Genomic DNA, 8,934 nt, shown 5'->3' with positions numbered 1-8,934 from the left:
GCCACCTTAGGTGTACATGGCCGGCGCCCTAGCCGGTTGAGCTATAGGCGCCGAACCACTCCTTGATTTCTAATTCCCACTTTACTTCAATTCTATTAATCTTATTTGACATCCAAATTCTGAACTTGATTTCTGACCTCTCAGCCATTTGTTTATGAATGGGATCTTCTGTTGTGTCTCCTTTGTTGTTCCTTGGGGGAGTTGATCTACTCTGCCAGACTTTTTCCACTGATTATGCCCCACGATTATTTTTCACTGTTTGGCTAGAGAAGCTGGTAAAGTGAAATTGGATTGAAGGCTCCTAGAGCTGTAATTAACCAGCCCTTTACCAAAAAGCTGGGACTGGTGACTGTGGCTTTTCCCCTACTGCTTTACAAAGGTCCCATTCAGTAATGCAACCTGAGTCTCTAGGGACCTGCTTGGTGTGAGGGGGCTAGGTGGCTCTGCCTTGTATTCAGCTTGTCCCTATCCAAACCAAGTGAATCTGTGGCTTTGGGCTGAAATCTCCACTGTGGAGTAGTACCAGCAGCAAAGACATCCTGCCCTCCTGACCCCCCCCCATGCAAAAACTGAAAGGAGAATCAGACTGTCCCACTTCAACGCAACCAGGGCACAACCTTGGAGGGTCCCTGGGCAATTGGTGCAAGTCAAGAGTTCCAAACTAACTGTCTTGGTCAGCACAAATGCAGATAAGGTGGAAGAGTTCAAAAGGTCTGTAGCAACTATAGTCAGCAGGGGTCCACTGGCAGCTTAAGTGTGACTAGCTCTGGTGCTCCATGGAGTCAGAAAGGACCACCCAGCAAAAGAGTTAGTCCAGGGGGACTGGTGCCTCCTTCCCCACCTTGCATATCCACCATGCCCAGTCTCTGGTAACCCTATGGGGCTGTGGCCCAGTTCCCTCCAATGAGCAAAGGTGGCAGGAATTTGCACCTGTCAGAGTCACAGGGGAGTCAATGCCTCCTAGGCCAGGCTGCCACACTCAGCCACCAGTCAGCAGGGGCAGCTGGAGCCTGACTACCTCAGGTACTCAATGGAAACTGGGTAGTATTCTACCTGAGTTTGCTGCAAGCCAGAGGTTAACAAAGCAGCAAATGTTTTTCTCCCTTTGAGGTGTGCCTCTGCCCCAGCCGCACTGCTCCTCTGATACCTCTGCAGGGCGAGGTCTGGCTCCCTCTGGCAATCCACAGAATTGGGGAGGTGTCTCTCTGAAATTTGACCCTGGTGGGATTGCTCTACTATGGCTGATAGTATGTAGCAGGTGCCTCTGAGAGGGTTCCCACACCCCCACGCGGGTTCCCGAGCCTTCTGTGGGTTTCCAAATTTCCAAATCAGCAGCTGATTTCCCAGAGCCAGGCCAGACAGACCCCCCACCCCCCATGCCTTTCTGCACTGTTACTGGATTCACTGTTTCAGCACAGCTGCGCTCCTGTGGCCTATGCAATACCCAGACCTAACAAAGAACCACAGACATTCTGGTCTTTGCAGGAGTTGGGCTTCTAGACTGCCATGCGAGACAGGAAGGGTGGACTGGGAGTTCAACATGGCAGGGAAAAAATTTGTTCAACTTTCATGTGGGCAAGAGAATGCCCAGGCTCAGCAGAGTCTCTTTGGAGAAGAAGTCCCAGCCTCCAGCAACTCTCTCCCATGGGGTGAGACAAGAGGCCTTTAGTTCACTGATTGCTTGTAGAGGTCATACAGAAAGCCACTCTCTTGCTGGAGGGGACAGACCCTCATCCTTTTGGGATGGGTTTTGTACCTGAAATTTTCTTCCTTGGAGTCACAGCTTACCTCAGCAGGGATGACGTGCAGTTATCAGTCTTCTCTCTCAGCTCAGCTCCCGACCTTCAGTTTTACTGGGTTCTTTCTAGCTATTATCTCTTCCTCCAGCCAGGAACTTTTGTTGAAAGCTGGCTCCAGTTGGCCATCTTCCCCCTCATGATAAATTTTGTAGAACTAAGTCATGATTTTCCAGTAGATAAATTGGCAAGAAACATAAACATGCACATCCCAAAAGAGAAAATAAAAAGCAAAAACATCCAATCAACACATGCTCAGTGTATCTGTTCAACCTTATTAGCAATGAAAGAAATGCAATTAAAAAAAAAGCATCATGGTGATTTACCTCTTTGTTGAAATGAGCCAAGGGCAAAACAACAGCAATATAGACTGCTGGGCCTCACAGAGGGCACACACGTGTAATCCTAGCACTCTGGGAAGCTGAGGTGGGTGGAGTAACTGAACTCAGGAGTTCAGGTATTGTGACAGGCACCTGTAGTCCCAGCTACTCAGGAGGCTCAACCCAAGAGTTTGAGGTTGCTGTGAGCTATGGTGCCTCAGTAATCTACCAAGGGTGAAATCATGAGACTCTTCCAAAAAAAAAAAAAAAAAAAAATACAGACTGCTGGCCATACAGCAGTGACACGCACCCTGTCAAATAGTTAGCAGAGATGAAAAAGTGTAGATTTCCTGCATTCTTTCAGGCCACAGGAACTGGAAGCATGCTCAGGTCACCTTGGGAGGCAATCATTTAGGAAATAAGTACCTGAGGAGGTGGGGAAAATAGAAAACCTATAATCAGTCTTCATGACATCTAGAAGGTTCTTCAGGACCCAGCAGTTGTAGATGTTCAACAGGTCACCGGTAATTCCAGTTGTTCTGCAGAGGCTGCATCCCTGCTCGCACCTGTACTGCTCTGTCACATGGTGACTCAGGACTCTTTCTGAAGCAGCTGACTACACCAGAGAGGCATTCCCTGGCCCTGCTGACTGGAAAGTCCAAAAGCTGGACTTGTGCAGGACAGCCAGATCTAGGGCTTCATTGGGGTTACTCTGTTTCTGTCACTCTGCTTTCCTGTGGATTGGCTTCATTTTAAAGCAGGTTCTTCCCAGATGGTGGCTCCTGGTAGGTCATTTACCTTCTCAAATCCTGTTTCTTCATTGTAGAGAAATGTAGGTATAAGCCACCTTCAAAAGTGCCCTGTGAAGAGCCAGTGGGGTCAAGTATATGTAAATGTGTTCAAACCACATCTCAGAGGAATTTCTTAGTCGTCCTGAGCTCAGGGTCCTGCTTTGATACAGCCTTCCTACTCGGTGCCTCTGCCTTCTTCTTTGTTTCTGCTTATTAATGACATCGGGTAGGTGTTATTGAGCAGGCCTGTCCTGCAAGTTGGCACATAGGAAAAAGGGTCATCCTCTTAACCAAGAACAAGGGACATTAATTTTTTTTAACAAAAGGTATCCATATAACAACAACATTAAAAACAAATGCCCTGTTACATTTTTTAAAAACTGAGTTCTAGGGCCCTAGGAGACTGTGGCAAGGTTCTGCTGGGGACCACGGTACACGTACCTGTTGGTGGGGCGCATGGCAGTGGGCAAGGCAGAGTGGGTGGAGCTGCCCCCTTTGATCATAAAAGCCCTGGTTTTGGCTGTTTACATCATGATTTTGAGTAAGATTTTACATCAAATAGGAGAGCAGTAACATGATAAAAATTGCAGCAACTCTGGCAGCAAAGCAGAAGGAATGGGCCACATGACAATATTCATTGTCTAAAAGCTACTGAAGGTGGAACTGAATCAATCAGAGCAAAATTGGACATCACTTGACAATATCTGGAATCCAATATTTCAAAAACATTGATCTGTAATAGCCCAAAGTGGTACTTATTTCAGTGGCTTAAGCCTGAGTAGGACCTTCCCTATTCCCCTGACTCACATCTGGGACTAAGGAAACTGAGGAGTGGTGGCAACACCCAGGCCCATCTGACCCTCTGACACCACGTGGTTCACAATGCTATCAGTGCTTAGCTGCCTTTCCTCATCCTAGGCAGTGAAACGTGAGTGGAAGTGGGGTATGTTACTCGGCACTGCGGTGGTAGAAAGCGGATGCATACAAAACTTTCTGCACTTTCTGTTTCTTGGTATGGTGACCCAGAAGGCCCAGGGCTTAAGATCAGCCAGAAGATGGTGAACCTCTGTCTGCCTGAGTCCTGCATGGCCGTCAGTGCAGAGTCCCCTACCCAACTGTATGAGTGAGGAATAAAGCTTTGTGTTGTTAAGCCTTTGGTATGTTTCGGTCACTTTTTTATAGCAACATAACCTACTTCTCACTGAAAGAAAATCCGGAGACGCCAAGATTTTTCAGAACAGGGAATTCATGGGGCTGCCTGGCGAAGCACAGTTAGAAGCAGGGAGTGAAATGGTGATGGGTCGAAGGGTGGGGAGGAACAGTTACCTGAGGGAACTGTGTGATTTAGTGGAAAAGCATGGATTTTGAGTCAAACAGACCTACTTAGGGCGCAATAAGTTTCACTATCTCTTTGACTTTGAGCAGGTTGCCAACCTGTCTCACTTTTCTCATCTGCAAAGTGTAATACTACATTACAGGATGGCTGAAAAAATCACATATGCACACGTGCATTTAGCAGAGTGTGTGACATTTGGTAGGGAATCAATAAACACAGGCGTGGACGTCTAGCCCGTCAGTCCTCCGTGGGCTGGGTGCTCCTGCCCGGCCTTGGTCCGCGATGGAGCCCCAGCCCTGCGGGGTGTCCCGAGCCCCACGACGCTAATGGATACCTCATGGAAAACACCCCATCAAAAAAGCACACACCGAGGAAGGACCTGAGTTCAGAAAGGGGTCCTCCTCCTGCCTGGTGCCCTGGCTTCCCAGCCTGCAGCGCTCACTTAGAACCCGCAGCGGCCTCCCTGGGTCGCTCTGGCTTCCGGCTCCTCTTCCCCGTCTTGGGCCCAGCGCTCTGCCTACTCGCGCCTCTGTGTCAGGTCCGAAAAACTCCTTCGAAATTAGCCCCAACAGACGAGCTCAAGACACGCTCCTATGTAAAGGGCACAGGGTGAGATTTTATTCAGACTGGTCTGGACTCTCCTGCATGCAAGCCTAGGGCGAGCCCGGAACCGGGGTGGAGGAAGTTTTTAATGGGGTACAGAAAGCAAGAGGGGTAGGGTCCAGTATGAGTACACTTTTCATTGGTGGTTGGTGATTTCATTAGTAAAGGAGGAAGCAAAGGAGGATTTGCATTGGTAGCTGATGATTTCACTAGTAAAGGTGAATTTGGATTGGTACAGGTGAGGGGTGGGGGGGCCCCTTAACCGGGGGCTAGAGTTGGTGCAGCCTGATTACCTGTATTTCAAGGTAATAGAAACTTATTGTTTATTATAGCAGCTGTTTGCCTAAGGTGACTCAGTTTACAGCTCAGTGGCTGTGCAACCTGGAGTAGGGGAGACGCAGCAGGGAGTGGCCCTGCAGGTTTCACTGGCAGAGGTTGGGGCCAAGGGGCTAGGAATGGAACTTATGCGATAAACAGCAAGGAATGGGGCTTGTGCTTTAAACAGCCAAGAATGGAGCTTGTGCGGTAAACAACAAAACGGAGCTAGTTTGGCTTTTACACCCGCCCCCTGCAGCGCTCCTCCGACTCGGGCCTCCGTGTCCGCGCCCTGCAGCGCTTTTTGACTCGCCCCTCCGCGTCCGCCCCCGCCCCGGCAGGGCTCAGCCAACTCTCCCCTCTGCGCCCGCGCGCCGCTCTCTGGGCTCCACTTTCACTGCCGGTGGCGGAGCGATGGGGCTAGGAGGAGGCGGTTCCGGTGCTGCGCGCTCTGTCCCCTCGGGGAAGAGCCGACTAGGCACAGGTCCCCTTCCTGCGCCCGCCAGGGGCCCAAGGGCCTGGGGCGCGCGTGGGACGCGGGGAGCAGAGCTGAGCTGGGAAGTAGCTGGCTGGGTCTGATCCTGCTGTGAGCCGGGCGGGTGTCGCCGGACACGGCGGGGGCGCATGGCGGGCACTCCGCAGGTCGCGCCGCTGTCAGTCTGCGGGGCCTCCCTATGAGATTCCTGCCCGGCAGGAGGGTCAGCAGGAGGAACCGGTGGAGGCAAGTAGGGCCATGGATAGGGTGACCAGACGTCCCGCTTTTCAACAATTTGTCTTGCGTCCCGCCGCATTTTTAAAAAGTCCCGATTTTTGGAAAAAATGCACGAACGGGCTGGAGAACAAGAAAAGAATATACAGTTTTCGGCTGCCATGTGGCTATTTCACCAGAATATGAGTTTTATATTATTTTTGTTAATTTCATAATGTTAAACTGTAATAATAACAAATAATTGCTGAGAGGTGATTATCGAGAACTGCTTATCAAAGTTTGCATTGTTGTCAGGCCCTGCCCTCCCCCCCCGCCCCGCCCCGCCCCAGCCGGCCGGCCATGTTGTCCCGTCTTACCGATGTTAAAATCTGGTCACCCTGGCCAAGGAGGGCACCTCGCCGATGGTGGCATTGGGTTAACTGCTGGGGTGGGGTGGGGGCGTTGCGGCATCTGCGGGCGTGAATGTCCTGGGGTCTCTTCCCACCCTGTTGCTCCTGCACCTACTGCACCAGTTTTCTCCCCAATTCGTTCTGGCTGCAGCCCGGCTTTATTCAGATTAGGGTCTCGGGTGGAGTTTCCTACCCGGGTGCCTCCTCCCCCGCGGGGCGGCAAGTTAAGTTAGAGAAAGGGGAAGGGCAGAAGACTTTCCCATACCGCTGGAGTTTGTGTGCGCTAGGTTCAGAAGGAAGTGCTGCTTTTTCTTTTCTTTTCTGCTTTTTTTTGAGACAGAGTCTCACTCTGCCCCCGTCCCCACCCCCACCCCAACCCTCGGGTAGGGTACTATGGTGTCATAGCTCACAGCAACCTAAAACTCTTGAGCTCCAGCGATCCTTTCGCCTCAGCCTCCTGAGTAGCTGGGACTATAAGCACAAGGCCCTGCTAGTTTTTCTATTTTTGGTAAGGACGGGGTCTTGCTCTTGCTCAGGCCGGTCTCCAACTCCTGAGCTGAATCGATCCTCCTGCCTCAGCCTCCCAGAGTGCCAGAGTTACAGGCGTGAGCCCCTGGGCCTGGCCCCCGAATGGTAGAGATAATTGAAACATTGAAACCAAATGATGCTTTCTAGTAGTGTTACTGATTATTACTAACCATAAACTTTTCCCTCTATGAATTAATAACATCAGGAAGGTAGTTTTACTTGCAGGAAAAGACCCAGCCAATACTTTGGGAAGTTTTTATTTATTTTTGATGTCTGGGTGGACCCTGTCTCCGTAATAACTTTTAATAACTTTTACTTACCGATTTATTTTTGCTTTTGCACATTTGTGCCACTAGGTGGTGCGACAAGAAAATGGTGTTTCTGTCCCTCAGGTGGCCACCTGCAGCCGTGTCCTGTCTACTTCCCTCTCTGGTGACTCTTAACTGTGTCAGCTCCTTCATGGGGTCAGAACAGTGAAACTAAATCTCCAGAAGCCCCTCATGGGACACCACCGTTTCCTTGGAATAAAATGTGACTTCCTGAGCGTGTCATCCCTGTTCATTATGATCTCGTGATTTGCACATATCTCGCCACTCTGGCTTTCTGGGAAACTGCCCAAGTAGAAGTCACAGTCAGCCGCCCACCACTGCCATCATCCTGCATGGGCTCCGTCTCCAAAGCCACCCAAAGGAGGGGAGCTGGAGGAGGGCCATCTGCAGAGCCGCCGAGGGTCCTGGGACATCCTCCACAAGCGGCTCCTGCTCTTGGCCCTGGAGCACCTCCGGACACAGTTGTTACTGAATATGCTGGCAGTCTCTCTGAGAACTCCCATGGTTTTATAAAAATGCCTCCAGAGCCAAGCAACGGGAAAAGAGGTAATTTCTTTTAAGCTGTAGGTGCTGCACACATTACACTTACTATTTCAGATGGGTTGTCTTGTAAAATTCCTTTGGTTGTTGACCTGTCTCCTCAGCTTTGCTCTTATGTCTTTTTTTATAGTGTGAAAATGGCTCACTGTATTTTTCCTTGCTTTTGAAGTCTCCCTTTTCATGTTATTTTAGCTGATTTTCTTTCCCCCAGTTCTATTAAATACCTATTTATTTGGTTAGATTTCTGAGATATAATAAACATTTTAAATTCTTGCGGCCCACACAGGTGTCCTGCAGCTGTTATAACAAAGTGCTGCAAACTAGGTGGCTGCAGACCACTGAAATGTCTCCTCTCATGGTTCCGGACACTAGGAGAAGAGATGAAGGGGTCAGCATGTCCAGGCCTCTCCGGGACTCTGGGTGGGGTCCTTTCTTGCCTCTTCCTCACATGTGGGGGTGGCCATGGATCCCTGCCATTCCTTGTCTGATGACAGCTGCCACTTGTGTCTTTGAACAGGAGACAGTTGCCGTCGCCTGGCCACTCTCCTCTGTGTTCGAACATCTATCATATTGAAAGGACACCAGTCATACTGCATTAGGGCCCAGCCTGAGGGCCTCATCTTATAACTTGGTTTATTTTCAAATAAAATCACGTTCACAGATACTCCAGCATATCTTTTGGGGATGGAGAGTTCAATCCATAACAGCCCATTAGAGGAAATATTTTTCTATCAGTTAAAACATTTTTAGGGATCCTACCTGCTTTACTTTGGTTCTATTTTTTTTTTCTTTAATAAGGGGACTTTTTTTGGGAGAGGTTATGCTAAATTTTAAAATCAATTTTTGTTAATAGCTTATTTTTCTAATTCTGTATTTTATCAAGGTAAAATAGTCAGATGCTACCAAAAAGAATTTTTTAAAAAGTAAAATTTATCGCCATCATAGCTCCCTGAAATAACTACTCCTTCTATCTCTGGGAACCTCTTCCTCGAATTTCCTCTGGGTACACATATGTGTTATTTTATATGAATGGAATTGTTTTTCTCCATTGTTTCACAAGGGCTCTTTTTAACTTACTATATTAGCTTGGTTTTTTCTTAAGCAGGCCAGGCCTGGGTTCAAATCTTCCACTCCTGGTGCAGAGGGCTAGCACTCTAACTACTGAGCTACAGGCACCTAGCCAACTTAATATATTGGAAGATGTTTTATTTTTATTTTTATTTTTATTTTTTTGAGACAGAGCCTCAAGCTGTCCCCCTGGGTAGAGTGCCGTGGCAT

The 8,934-nt window shown here is 49.0% G+C and overlaps 1 protein-coding gene across 1 annotated transcript in view; it reads left to right on the top strand.

Annotated features, from left to right (window-relative positions):
* The window catches only part of LOC105887086 (endoplasmic reticulum aminopeptidase 1-like), a 67,817-nt gene that overhangs the window by 54,267 nt on the left and 4,616 nt on the right, over positions 1–8,934 (top strand). The window lies entirely within an intron of this gene.

This window comes from Otolemur garnettii, unplaced genomic scaffold (genome assembly GCF_000181295.1).
Source record: "Otolemur garnettii isolate 467f Iridium unplaced genomic scaffold, OtoGar3 scaffold00045, whole genome shotgun sequence".
Classification (NCBI taxonomy): Eukaryota; Metazoa; Chordata; class Mammalia; order Primates; family Galagidae; genus Otolemur; species Otolemur garnettii.
This window is presented reverse-complemented; position numbering and strand designations above follow the sequence as displayed.